General features: G+C 43.3%; 1 protein-coding gene across 50 annotated transcripts in view; it reads right to left on the bottom strand.

Moving 5' to 3' along the window:
- Positions 1–15,378, bottom strand: part of SORBS1 (sorbin and SH3 domain containing 1) — a 228,564-nt gene that overhangs the window by 179,369 nt on the left and 33,817 nt on the right. The gene's annotated exons all lie outside the window — the stretch shown is intronic.

Raw genomic sequence — 15,378 nt, 5'->3', positions numbered from 1 at the left:
CTGTGTGGCCTTGGGCAAGACCCTACACCTCTCTGAGCCTATTTCCCTTACTGCAAAATGAGAAGGCTGGCCATAGGTGATCAGAGCTCCTTCCAGTGCTGACATTCCACAGCTTTGAGATTTTAAGGATACCTGTTGTGGGGTTCATGGAAATAGATGGAGAATAAAAAAGTGGACAAGAGGAAGAGTATAAACTATTCCAAAATCTTAATAATTATAGTCACTGATTGTCACTCTATGAAAGTACTCATTGTACCTTCTAAAGCTATAAGTTGTCAAGCATGGTCAGTGGGCACAGGTCAGTTTCTGGGCCCATCAATCTTAACAGAGCAGTGCATACACCATACTTGGAGGAGGCAGTTTGCTTATGGGCTGCACTGAAGACATGTTAATGGTAGTGCTTCCTCTCACAGGGTGAGACCCTCTCCATCCTAATAAAAATCAGAGTTCATATTCCTTGGTTTGCAGATGGACAGACAGGCTCAGAGAGTCTGAATGACTCCCCAAGTCCCACAGCTTGGAAAGGCAGAACCAGGAGAGAAGCCCAAATTGTCTGACTCCCCACCTACCATGAAAGGCCAATTAGATAACTGTGCAGATCCCTGCACAGCTTGAACATTTAAACACCCACACAGGATTAATGACGTGGATAACTATGAACCACTGTGTTGTATACTTGAAATCAATCTAAGATTGTATATCCATGATACTTCAGTTAGAAAAATTAAAAATTAAAAATAATAAAAAATATAAATATAAATATAAAAGCCCCACACAGATGTACCTAACTGTCCAAATGGATGCGAAGATTCTGCAAAAGGCAGCCAAGAGCAGCCTTTCCTTCCTCTACCACCTTGATAAGCAGGTTGATGAGCAGCTGTGATACCTGGACTTGGTATCTACCTACCATCCTGTTATACACACAAACTTCCATCTTTAAGCAATACAGGTGGTAGCATGTACTCTAGAACCGAGGTACTCAAGGTCCTGGGGTCCAACTGCAGTCATATGCAAAGATTACCACTTTTTAAAAATTGAAGTATAGTTGACATACAATCTTACATTGGTTCCAGGTATACAGCGCAGTGGTTCAACAGTTACCCATACTATTAAATACTTACCCCAATTAGTACAGTTACTATCTGTCAACATAGGAAGATATTTCAGGATCACTGACTATATTCTCCATGCTGTAGGACCATCCCCATGACCAACTTACATTATGATTGAGAATTTTTGTGCTCCTTTATCCAACTCACCCTCCCTACCTACCCATCCCAACCTCTCCCCCATGGTAACCACCAGTCACTTCTTAGTGTCTATGAGTCTACTGTTATTTTATTCATTTTGTTTTGTTTTGTTTTTAGATTCCATAAATATGTGAAATCATATGGTATTTGTCTTTCTCCACCTGGCTTGTTTCACTTAGCATAGTGCTCCCTAGGTCCATCCATTTTGTTGTAAATAACAGGATTTCTTTTTTTTAATGGCTGAATAATATTTCATTGTGTTTATGTACCACCTCTTCTTTATCCATTCATCTATTCATGGACACTTACGTTGCTTCTATACCTTGGCTACTGTAAATAATGCAGTGATAAATGTAGGGGTGCATATATCTTTTCAAGTCAGGGATTTTGTTTTCTTCAGGTAAATTCCTAGAAATGTAATTACTGGGTTGTATGTTCTTTCTATTTTTAGTTTTTTAAAGACCCTCCACAAATATTGCTTTACACTGTGGCTGCACCAATTTACATTTCCACCAACAGTATAGGAGGGTTCCCATTTCTCCACATCCTTGCCAACACTTGTTATTTCTTTTCTTTTGGATAGTGGTCATTCTAAATGGTGTGAGGTGGTATCTTATTGTGGTTTTTATCTGCATTTCCCTAATGATTAGCAATGTGGAGCATCTTTTCATGTGCCTGCTGGTCATCTGTATTTCTTCTTTGGAAAAATGTTCAAGTCCTCCACCCATTCTTTAATCAGGTTATTTGTTTTTTGGTGTTGAGTCCTATGAGTTCTTTATCAGGCTACTACTTTCTAAATGCAAATCCACTGGCAAGTTATTTAACATCAATACCTCAGTTTCCTCTTCTGCAGAACAGGGATAGCAATAGTGCCTACACCTCACAGGGTTATGATGAGGATTAAAGGAGATAGTATATGTAAGTGCTCGGCATAATACCTACATTTTAGTAATTGTTACTACAGGTTTTCTGGGAAAGAGTTCAAAGCTTTCGTCAGATTCTCAAAGGGGTGCACAACTCAGTAAGTATCAAAAACCTCTGTTATACACACTATCCTTAGAATGGAATTGAGGTTGTCCTGTGGGAAGGGAAGTACCTCCGCTAGCTTCCTCACCTTTCCAAAAGAAAGGGGGTTGAGGCTTTCTATGCTCCCTACTCTCTAGAAGGCAGAAGAAGCACCCACGAAATACACTGGAGGTGCTGGTCATTTCTGTGGCTGGGAAACAGCTCCTCAGACCCCTTAAGGCCCCAAGCTAAAAGAGAGAGATCAGAAAGGAGAGAGCCAAATCCCAACTCCAGTTCCCACATCCTGGAGAATAAAACAACTCTGTTCTGACCCATGCGGTACAAGAGGGAGAGCTTCTGGCACGGTGGCCCCCTTCCATTCCAGGTGTCTGGCCACCCTTTCTGCCCCTCCTGCAGAGGAACTGGGAAAAGAGAGTCAACTAACTCCACATACAAAAGAAGGCGATGCACTGGGATGTGAAGACGACCCAAAGCTGAAGTCCTGGTCCCGAAAGAGCCGATTAAGAAGGAAAGGGTTTAGATAAGAGAAAGAGTACAGAAGGTGTAAGAGATGGGAGGCAATTTAAAACCGGTTTTGCTGCTGTTTGCCCTCATGACCTTGGACCAATTCCTAAGCCTCTCTGAGCCTGCTTCACAGAGGAGTTATGAAGATCAAATAAGATCTACAGAGGCACTCAGCACGGTGGCTGACGCACTGAGCACTCACTCACCTGAGGCCAGCTATTACTAGCGTTGTGAGGATTAGAATGAGAAAGAAGGCGGAAGCAGACAAAGGTCAGCATGGTCATGAAGCCTTACTCTATTAGTGCTGTGGGGCTAAAAACAAAATCAAGGCAGGTTTGTGGGGAGAAATATCAGAGCCAGAGGAAACAGAAAATAGTGGGTCCGAAACACAGAAGAGCTCTAAGTGAGGACCCCGACCTTAGGTCCTCAGCTTAGAAAGTCCCACCTAGGTGGCGATGAAGGTGGAGAACATAGCTGAGTGCCAACTCAAACACGGCATGCCTCTACTCTTAGTCTGTCTGTGTGGAGCAGCATCGACTCCATAAAGTCACCTGGCCAACATTCTAAAGGACAGTTACAGTTTACCTTTGATTGATCAACTATGGAGGAATTACTACTTGGTAAACACAATGTTGGGTAAGATAAAATTGTTCCAAGAAAGGGACATTTATAAAAAATGAAAGTATAAAAATAAAAATAAAAGAGGCATCTTTGACGGTAAAAATCATAGAGACAACAGTTCCCATGGCAGCACGGTCTCCTCATGTCCCTAGGTCTCAATCTATTACTCCTCCTATATTCTCCACCTCATCAACTAATTGGCAACTAGGAACAATTTTCTCTAAAAGTAATAATGTTTATCATAGAAAGCTGAGAAAACAAAGGAAGTCTCAAAGGAAACACAATTGTCCAACCTCCAATGTTAACATGTTGATTTACTGCTTCCAGTTTCTCTTTAAGGCAGACCATTTTTATTTAAATAATATCAAAGGTTTCTTAATATGGTAAGCTTTTCTGAAGAATCAGTAAGAGCAGTAAGTATGAAAAGTTCAAAACTGACTGACAAAAGGGAGACACACACACACACTCAATGTGCAGGCCTTGATTCCCAGAGGGCTCTTAGACTCACAATACAGGATGGTCCCTGTGGCTGTCCCTGAACTAAGAAGGTTAAACTTAGAGGATCAAAAAAGAACTCCACCCATTAAAACAATGCTCTTTTAAGTGTCAAAAAGTCTAGCATTTCAAACAAGCATTTTTGAAAACACATTTTTAAAAATCCCAAACCTATGGTGTATTCCTTGGCATGAATCTGGGTTGATTCCTGGTGGGGTTCTAGGATAGAATTTCAAAAGGTATTGCAATATTCCTCATGTCACTGATACTGTTCTATCAGACTCAAATAAATCAAAATCCTAATGAAAAAGAAAAACAAACCTGAATCTCTCTGGCAACACACTTGGTGCTTAGAAAACATGAGTTTTTACCATCTTTACAACTGCCTCTTAAAACCATTTTTATTACTGATTATGCTAGAGTAATAGAAAAAGTAATTTGTGTACTAGTTTTGACAAACTTCAAGGCTCCTTCATTTGCTTAGTGAATAGAAGTCCCAGACAAGGATGTCATTTCATCAGGAAAGAACTTTCCAATGAGATGAGCCACCCAACATTAGAAAGAGTGGCTCCTGGAGAAATGAGTTCCTTACTGCTGGAGGTGTGCAAGCAAGAGTTATACAAACCATATGGATTCCAAGGTCCCTTACAACTTTAAGATTCCGAGTCTTATGCACCCCTATATTTACTGTGGCATTATTTACAATAGCCAAGATACGGAAGCAACCAAAGTATCCATCAATAAATGAATGGATAAAGAAGATGTGAATGGAATATACAGAATGGAATATTATTCAGCCATAAAAAAAGAAATTCTGATTTGCAACAACATGGATAGACTTAGAGGGTATTATGCTAAATGAAATAAGCCAGGTGGAGAAAGATAAATACCGTATGATTTCACTTATGGATGGAATTCCACTTATTTAGACTTGTAAAATCTAAAAACAAAACAAAATGAACAAAATAGCAATAGACTCAGACACTGAGAAGTGACTGGTGGTTACCATGGGGGAGGAGTTGGGATGGGGAGTCAGGAGGGTGAAAGGGATAAAGGGACACAAAAATGTCAATTACAAATTGATCATGGGGATAGTGTACAGCATGGAGAATATAGCCAATGATTCTGTAACATCTTCCTGTGTTGACAGATGCTAACTGCACTAGTTGGGGTAAGGATTTAATAATGTGTGTAACTGACAAACCACTGTGTTGTATACTTGAAACCAATATAATATTGTATATCAACTATATGGCAATAAAAAAAATTCAGTCTTTTTTTCTTATAGTGGAAGTCACAAGGGAATTCATCACCCTATTGCCTTCTCTCATTCCTCACTAATTAAAGAGACAAAAAAGATCACTGCTGCAAGTCCCAGTGAAGTCTCTTCCAGAACTCAGAAGGACCATACATAGAGGCAAAGGGCAGGAACGTATGAGGTGGAAGTCACTCATGAGCCTAGAGGAAACAGGTAGCCTGAGGAATGGCCTCTAGAATTGGACAAAGAATTCAGTTGTCTGTGGGGGGGAGGGGAAGCTTTGATAACAAAGTGAAACTCAGAATCACAGTAGAGTCCACATGATCTACCCTGAGAGTGGACTATAGCAGCTTTTCTGGAAAACGTGGCATTTTTAGGACTTCATACAAATCCCTCTCGGTCCCCAGGACATCACCAGTCAAATATAAACAGAAGCCAGCTCCCTGAGAGTACCCTGCAACTGAGAGCTCAAGAACAGTACCCTCTAGGGCCCCCCACCCCTGCTCCAAGATAACCAAGTTCAGCAAGCAATGGCCCACAATTAACTAGGATGGCGTATTTTCACTCTACTCTCACGATGGAAGCAAAGGATAACAAAACAAGTATATATTTGGTCCAACAAACAATATCAGGAGATGCCTTAATTCAATCCAGATTCTGACAGGTCTTTGGTTTGGGCTGGTCCATGGAGTTAATAACAACACAGGGCCCAATTCAAACCTGGAACTTAGAATTTTGGACACTTTAAAAGTCTTATTGGCAAGATCCAAATGATCAAAAGATGTGCATGTTACGCCATGTAAAGAACCTTTGTCCCTCCTACAATAAGGCATGACACTCATGGAATTTAGAGAAGAGAGTATTTTTTTTCCTCCTGAGACAAAGAGGGGTGGTACACAGGGAGGAGAGAAGAGCTAACTGCTCATCTTACATGGTGAAGAGTCAACAGATACTGCCCAAAAGTAACAAAACAAGTTATTGAAATATGTGGAAGTAAATAATGAGAAGCAGCTAAGAGTTTTAAATGACTGCCACTGGGGAGTGCGGGATAGAGGTGAAGGAGGCAGAGACTGTGTCCTTAAAACTATTTGATTCTTGAAACTATGTGCATGTGTAACTTATAAAAACTACAAACTTTAAAAACAAGGAAGAAAAAGGACTAGAATACCTTTGTTGCATGTATTTCCCAATTTAAGTCATAAAAACTAAATACTTTAGATAAGTGGTAATATTTAAATATTATTTCTCCATGTTTTCTATAGTGTATTTTTTTATTAAGGTATCATTGATTCTAGAGTATATTTTAATAACTTTTTTCTTGATTAATACTGTTCATTGAAAATTAGAAAACAATCCTCCCTCCAAAACAGGGGAGAAAAAGTTTTAAAATCACCATCCAAAGATGACAGCTGGATAATCTGGAGGTAGTTCCCTTTTAGATATGTGCGTATATGTATATACATTTATCAACATAAATATTAAGAATTACCTTGAATTCTTTGGGCTCATCCAATGAACACAAGGGTGTGCTTTATTTTGAGGAAGAAGGAATATTTGAATATGAAAAGTATTAAATAAATTAGACTTTTACTTCTTATACCACGAGTCTATATTAAGATTTCATTCTATAAGGATAGGCATATGTCAGGCTATCATATCGTGACTATATGATGCATTTACAAAAAAAAACAAACTCTTTTTGGGCAGTGATACAGTAATTTTCTCAGAATTCCTAGATATAATTTTACAGCAATTGGTTTCACCACAACTCCTGTTGTTCTCTGATGCCTTGCTTGTTTCTTCCTACATAAGTCTCTGCTTCTCTCTCTCCGCCCACCTGTCACTAGCTTGCCTCCCCACCCCACCCCACTTTCCTGTTTTACTCCTTCTCTCATACCTTCTCCCTGCCACCCTTAACCTGATACATTATGGAACTGAAGTCATATTCTTAATATTTTTTGCATCTGCAGAGCAGAATAGTCTTTAAAACAGGGATACACAGCATTTCATTTATTCATTTTGTAAAGTCCATCTTCCTTCCTACCTCCTTCCTTCCTTTTTAAAAAAGGCAGATGTGGGCCTAGGGCCCAACTAGCTGACTAGGAAACCCTTGGAAATAGAAAGAGCTCTGACCCCTGCCTGGAAAAGCCAAGTGCAGACATGGAAAAGGCCTTGTATGGGCAAGGGAGTGGTTTCGCAGAGAGGCCAGGTTGGAGGACTAATGTCAAAGCCAACTTACGCTGCACTCAGGCATCTACAGCATGATGAGTCAGCACCCGCCAGCATCACCCACTGGAGGGGAGTCACTAGGCCCAGACGGTAAACCTAAAACGCTCAGGGCATTCAGGGAAAGAACGACTTACTCTCCCATCCCTCTAAGAAGGCCCTGCTTCTTTTTCTGATCATCCAAAATGCCTGAATCTTTTTTCCACAAGGGCTTCTGTTAAAATCAGGTCACCCCCATGCTATACATACAAGATAAATGGTAACCCAGATACTGGACACATCTTAAAAGAGTTTTCCAGGTCCTGATCACCCTTTGAAAGGTAAGCTCTCTCTCCCAGCCCATGTGAAGAGACCTGCACACCTCACATGGCTGCCTTCTATGGCTCCAAATGTCTGATAAAAAAGTACTGACCAGGACAGGCCTGGGCACTGTCCTGCTCTGCCACAGGGGCCTCCGCACAGAGCATGCAAATCTGATCTGGCAGGCAGCCAGCAGGGAAGATGCCTGCAGCCTTACCAGCCCTCACCCCAATTTTAGCCACAGGTTCCTAATGGGATTCTTCCCATGGGATGTTTCACTGTGATCAGCACGTACAGTACTATTTCTACTGAACATCCTTGAATCCATGTCAAAAAAGCAGTTAAGATCCATTTGATGGGCCTGGGCTCCAGGAACCACTACTGTATTCTCCTCAGTACCTGCTCCCAAGCCACCTCCATGGGAAGATTCTTGAAAAACTTAAACGAGGGAAGGAGAAAGGAGACCACAAATGAGGCAGTTTTGCTTTCCCCAAGTATTTCCTGAAGAAAGTCAGGCCATCGCTCCAGTTCTGAGAAATAAACCAGTCAATTCCCACATAGTGATTTATCTACAAATGATGTAGGCAACTGGGGGAGGACATGAGGAGGGGCGAAGAAAAGGGATGGATCAGTTCTCCTCAAAGAGCAGAAAAGGAGACAAGTTTTTGTACAGTGGCAAATGTTCCTTTGGACTTGCTTCAAACCTGTGTGTGGGCCGAGTCTCCAAAACAAACAAAATTCTCTTGTGTAACAAAGGTTATGGGGTGACTGAGCGGGTGAGGATTCTGACAGAAAAATCACCCACACATCGCCCCTAAGTGAGGCCAGCTGTGCCTGCACTGGGTCCTGACTCAGGGGACCCTGACCAGGGATGTGGGGCCACATCAAAGAGTGTGCGCACGCTGGATAGGTGGGCATGAGCTCCAGCGTAAAGGCAACGACAACCTGGATACTTTCAGGGCACGGAAACGCCCTGTTCCACCCAGCAAGGAGCTGGAATGCCAGCCCTGGCTTCAATCTGCTCCCATACGCTGAGGGAGCCATAATGTCCTGAACAACAGTTGGCTGAGCACGTGTGAGGGGGTGCAGCTGCCCAGCCTTCATGTTTACCAGGAAGAAAGGCTGTTGATTTCGCAGATTTCTGATAATGCTTTCATAGCCAGTGTTATTTCCAACCCATTTTAAAATGCAGTCTAAACCACACCTCTTTCCTCATCAGGATCCCTGAACTCAAATGGTTCCGTCAACCTCATCAGCCCTGAAAACCCTTCTCTCTGTACAGGCCACACCTGAGTCTCGCCATGCACAGGAGCCGAGGAAAACCAGGACCTCCATAAGGGCAGCATGGGATGGGGACAAGAGTATTAAATTGGGCGCAGGACTGCTGGGCTTAGGACCCTGGCTCCAAGCAGCTGCAAGACCTCTGTGGGCCAGCCAGAATCATCTAGGAGGGGCTCTTGCCGCTCTGTCTCTGGGTCTGTGGTGGTACCAAAATGATTCCATGTTCCCGTTGTAAATTTAGTAACCCAAATGCAATGAGCCATGAAAATTAAAAAGGACTAGAGTGAACTAAGAAGTTACTTTAGACAGCAAAGACTGGGCAGAGCAACCAGCAATCTTGCCAGAGGGATCTGGCATGCCACCACGAGAGGATCCAGGCTAGAAAGAGCCATTTACAAAATGCTGAGAATCTGCCCAGGCCCTTTTGAAAATTGGGTTCTTGGGTTGTTTCCTGAATTCCACCCCCAAATCTTGAACATTGACTATTATGTAGAAAAAAGAAACATTAAAAGGGACAAAAATATATCCTTGGGAGACAGGGAAAGAATGCCGTTTGAAATAAGGACCTTTTCTGTCTCTCTCTCACACACAACGCACAAAGCGACATACACACTCAACTACCCTTGTGGGCAACCCACTGCCACGGCTGATGCCCAGCTAGCGCCTCTGTCCCAGATGGCACCTCTGTCCCAGCACAGCCTGCCCCAGCTAGCAGCCTCTGCCAACCACTGATGCAATGGGATATAGTTGTCTGAACAGCTCTCTTTCTGATGCTTGTCTGTTTTTGGTGAAAACCTTAGGTTTTGGTTAGGGTTCCGATTTGCCTGGGGCTTCCCCCTTGGAAATACTATTTGATGACAGTAATCCTCAAGGGCTTATACTAAAAATGACATTCCATCTAGGAGACACTGGAGATCAAGCCAGGTCTAGACCCTTATTGCCATGCTTTTGAGATGCGTGCTGGGATCAAGCAGTGGCTATTCCAACCCAGAAACATGCTGGTGAATCTACCTATCCTGCCACTGATTAGACAGTGGTATGCTTAGCACCATGTTGATATCATAACTTCCATGATGCTCTACAGTATAATTTCAGAGATTAAAAGAAAAAAAAAATCGGCCTGTGCTGGTCAGCCAGCCATAGAAAGCAAAGAAAAAGATAAATTAAAACACATCATTTGTCCTAAGAAGGTGTGAGAATGGATGATGTGTGGGCTGCAAAGGCCACCCAAACTTTGCACTGGGCCCTAGGCAGTAGTTTATACAAGTACAATTCAGGTAAAAGACCTCATTAGAAGCCAAAACCTATAAACCCCAAGGCATTCTTCTCAGAAAAACCAATGGCTAGATCATCTGTGGGCTAACCAAGCAACCATTAAAGAGACACCCCCACCCACGCTCACCCCTAACCAGCTCCATGGCTTTGTGTCTCAGCTATGCAATAAACTCGGAACTGGCAGACACTAAGGACAGATGCCACGTAGGGGCTCCCACACGGCTAGACTATAAGCTATCCACCACATGCTGGCAAAACGGAAAGCAAGTCAGACTATCTTTAGTTTATCTCCCTAAGTGTGGTTCTCAGCTCCCTATATCAGAATCCCTAGAATCTCTCCAGACCTGAGAAATTGAAATCTTTGAGGGTGTGGCCAGGGAATCTGTTCTTAACAAGCTACTCAGTATGATCCCCAAAGTGTGAGATTACTACCAGCCTGTTCCAGCCTGTCCTCTTCTGCCACTGGGGTAAAGAAGACGTTGGGTGTCTCAATGAGGAAAGAGATGTAAGGAGAAACCACATTTGTGGTGTAGAGAGGGAGGAACACGGCCGGAGGGATAAATCACCCAGCCAGCCCCACAATGAGACTCTCCTGCTCCTGCCACCAACCTTGGAACATCATTAGAAAGGGATTTCTTTACGGGAGGCATACAGGACTTGAGTTTGGGTGGTTCTGAGCCCGGTTCAAAGATGGAGGAGTTCACCAATATGGATGGGACTGTCCAAGTTTGGCCCATAGCACCTTGCAAGAGGTATCTTCTACCCCAAACACCACAACCCTAAGAAGTGGTGAATAACAGAGGCCACCCCAAGCCCTGCAGGGCCCAAAGAAACAGTGAAGCTGCTTCCACCCAACACTAGACATCAAAGCCACTGACCTAAGGTCGCCAGTGCCCACTCAGCACTGTCTGGCTACAGCATGGCCCTGAGTTGCCATCTGCACTCTCCATTTCCCAAGGGTCAGTGGGTTTCGTCTGTCACCCTCTGGGCCTGAAGCAGTGGTGGGGCCCAGTGGCTCAGGCCCAAGTGGTGTGTGGTCACCAGCCCAAGAGCAACAGTATCACATGGGAACAGGTCATAAATAAAAATCCTCTGGCCCCACTTTAGAGCTACTGACAAAGAACTTCTGGAAGAGGAGCCCAGCAATCTGTGGTTTAACACACCCTCCAAGTGATTCTGATACAGGTAAAGTCTGAGAACCAGTGTTATGCTATTAACAATAATATGAACCATAACAGTAAATCAAAAAAAGCAGCATCCATTTAGATAGGCCTACAAAACACTTTGAAACACATCACCTTAGGGATACCTTGATCTAATCCTAAAGGTCCTATACTTCATTTGAATCTCAAATAATGCTGAGGTAGATCAAGCAGCATTATTATCCCATTTTATAGGTGAGGAAATTGAGGCTCAGAGACATGAAGCAACACAGGTTACCCACACCTAGAGCCCACTTATTGACAAGCCACAGGAGTCACTGAGACTTAACTCTAGGTGATTAAACGCTACCAGCCTACACCAATTTCTTCTACCCCCTGTGGCCCACAGGGATACTGCTGGCAGCAAGACTGAAACTGATGTGCCTTCTTTTATCTGGCCCATTGTTACTCACCTCAAGTGACTATTTCTAAGACAGTCCTCCAATAATTTTCATTTTGAACTGAAAAAGTGGTTTTGAAAACCACTGTGAGACAGATCCACTTAGTCTCAATGCTGACCTGACAGACAACAACCCTCAACTGATAAATGGGCCATGTGTCAAAAGTGCATTTATAAGTTGAAGAGCTGAAATCAGATTCAGTTTTCTTATGGACACAACATGGAGATGGTGGTTGGAGCCCCAGGTCAAGCCACAAAAATCCATCAGCAAGAGCGAGAGGCAGAGGGCCAGGGCAGGCTTGGCAGTGGGCCAAAAGGTTTGAATCCCAGCTTTCCTGTCATTAACCGACAAGAAACAGAGTCCAAGTCAGCTCTTCTGAGCCTCATTTTTTTTTTTTTTACTTGGAAATCATAGTACTTACCTTACAGGGCTGAGAATACCAAATGACAGTGTATGGATGGGGCCTGCCACACAGTAGCCATTCAACAATGTGACAGTTTATTTTGTTTAACTTCCAAAGTAGCAGCACACTGTACTTTTGCCCCGAAAACTATGCAATTTTAAAGAGTAGCAAACATTGAAATTACGAAAGGACTGACTGCAGGAGGACTTACCTCCAAAAAAAAACAAAGAAAAAGAGGAAGGGTGGCAGGCTCAGGCCATGGCACAAAAGGTCAAGTCACCCACTTCCCTCCCCCCGTGGCCTTTCAGGTCTCAGCTCAATTGTGACTTATTTGGGAACCCTCCTTGGCCTCCCAGACTAGGTCAAATCTCTCTAGTGTATGCCCCAAAGCCCCGAGTACTTCTTCATAGCCTCAGAGTGACTATACTTTGACCCTTATTTGTTTACTATCTAACTTCCCCACAGCCCCACAAGCTCCATGGAGTCAAGGCCTGGGTCTGTTTATGCCCTCCCATGTATCCTTGCCCTGTATCTGACACACAGTAGGCATTCAAATATTTGGAGAATGAGTCACACCAGGGCAGCTGGGCAGGAACGGCTAAAGTGAACATGAGGTTATGTGCAGCCTGCTACACAGATGTGCGGATAGCTCTAAGACTTCAGGGTTACCTGGAGAAGCATACGACTCTTTCTCTGCCCCAGTAGAATCATTCTGCCTCTGCCATATCACTCAGCCACTGAAGGATGATTATTAAGCCCACAGGCATCCTCTTCCAAGTGGGCTCACATTCCCCAGGCCTTGGTCTGCTCACAGGGCAAGTTCTAAATGAAGTGAAGATGGTACAGGAATCCAGGCAGGTTTCAAATCTGTTGTAGTTCTCCCTACCTCAGAATCAGTGATAAAGGAGGGAAGACTCCAGCCTCACCCCAGCTTGAACTCTGAAGCACAGCATGGAAAACAATGCTGCTTAGCCACACTGGACTGAAAGTCTGTATGTACCAGGGAACAGTCTAGAGTGATCCTTGAAACCTAATGAGGTGGGTGTGGTTCCCATTGTACAGATGAGAAGACTGAGGCTCCAGAAAATTTGGAACACAGTCATGATACCGATTGCAAAGCGTATGCTCTTAGCCATACTCAGCTACCTATCCCCATCCTGATACAGTGTAAGTTTTTCCAGACAGAAGGATGTACAAACCTCCATGAGACAATGCAGTGGTGTCAAATACACTGCAGAAAGCAGACAATTCCAAGCCAGGTCCTCCACTACTATGTGACCCAGGGTAAGTCATTTTACCTCCCTGGATCACAGGGAGGCTTCCTTCCCAGTAATGCACAAGTGTGGACCAATGACTGTTAAGAGACCCAGTGCTACTGAGCACATAAAAACACCAGCCAGTCAAACCTCTCCTGAAATCGGCTGGCCCTCACCCAGGATTCTGCCACACTGCTGCTCAGCTCTCCCTCTGAGAGTCCTGGTAGGAATGGAAGGAATGACAGAGGCTGCTGCCTTTACTATAGGCCCCCTGAAACAGGCTTGGAATGAACCAAGGATAAGCATCAGGAGAAAGGAGACTGTTTACCATATATGTTTAATTAAACTCAACTCTCCCTTCCTGCAGCAGGAAAATGAAAAAAATATCACATGCTGTGAAAGAAGGTGTCTATCCCCAAGTTTCTCTTGGGCTCATGCCCATCAGCTTCCATGTGGCACCAGCTCCCACTGGGATGTGTTCAACATATACCCAGAGCCAACTGCAGGAAGAGCCTCCAGAGAGCAGCCACGGCCACCCGTCCAAGCAAAGGTTCCTAGCATTGGCCCTGCATGCTGTACAGAGTGATCTGGAATTTACGGTCTCTTCTACAAAGCCTTACAAGGTCAAAAATGTTCAAGTTGTATAATTCCTATGATGAAAAGGCTGTGGAACAGCACAGACTAAATGACCAATACAAACGATACTTCAGGAGCCAAACACGATAGCCAAAATACAGACTCAGCAACAGGCCCAGGGGAGTCAAGGAGCCTGGTGCTCAAGCCTGTACTGCCCACCACCTCCTTCTGCCAGTCCCCGCCAAGGGTGAGCAGTCAACCCAGCTCCAAAATAGACTTTGCAAATAGTTGATATCCATTTTTGGGAAGGCTGCTGACCCCTGAGCCATCGCACTTTTTGCAAAACCCACACAGACTTTTTTTTTACATGTACGGAAAGGCATGCAGAAATGGCCAAAGTTGTTTTTAAAGTGTTCATCAAAATAAAGGCAGCAGGAGAGGGAGTGGAGAAACAAACAGAACCCCCCCTTTACCATAAGCCTAGGTGTACTAAATCTAAATCTAGCAACATATGCAACGTAATATACTTTAGGAGCAGAGAAAGCAGATGGGGAGAACAAGAAACAAAGGAGAAAGTTAAATAAAGAGAGGACCATGGGGTTAAAGAGGACGCCCAGCACCAAGTTGCACTACCTGTAGCCGCCTGGGTAGCCTTGGTCTTGTTCCCCAAGTCCTGCTTCCCCAGGCTATTCAGGAGGGACATCTGTGATCCCACGCAAACAACAGAAAAAAACAGCAAATCCAATGTACTACGTCAAGCACCCAATCTCCGGCAAAATAAGAAAAAGAAAAGCAAACTAACAACCGTTAAGTGGACCCTCCACAAAGTAAAATACCACCCGCAGAATCTGAAGGCATTTCTATCTTCTAAAATAAGCTCCCAAATGCCTAAATACACTTACACAAATCCTTTACAATTAAATGATAAAATTTTTATTTTCTAAAGGTTTATTTTTAGTTATTTAAAAATAAAGGAAGCATCATGTTTAGGGCATAAGAAAAAAAAAAACTACCAGGATTTTGTAATAAATGATGGGCGGTTTAAGAGCCTACAGTAAGACTGAGAATAGATCTAATCTATCGGATCTAAAGCTCTAGTTCTACAAATTAGGGTAAAGGGCATGAGCAGTTAAACCAAGACCAAAACATTTTCATTCTCTTTAAAATGTGTTAAAATGGACATTTGTACAAAAAAATAAAAGTAGTTTTTATATATTAACCTGAGTACTCTAAATACCATCTCTACTGTTCAGATATTAAAAAGACACAAGTACAAAGGATGGTTCCAGTTGTAACTGTGCCCT

The sequence above is a fragment of the Manis javanica genome, chromosome 7, assembly GCF_040802235.1.
Source record: "Manis javanica isolate MJ-LG chromosome 7, MJ_LKY, whole genome shotgun sequence".
NCBI classification, from domain to species: domain Eukaryota; kingdom Metazoa; phylum Chordata; class Mammalia; order Pholidota; family Manidae; genus Manis; species Manis javanica.
Note: the sequence above shows the minus strand (reverse complement) of the source record. Positions and strands in the feature narration are given on the sequence as shown.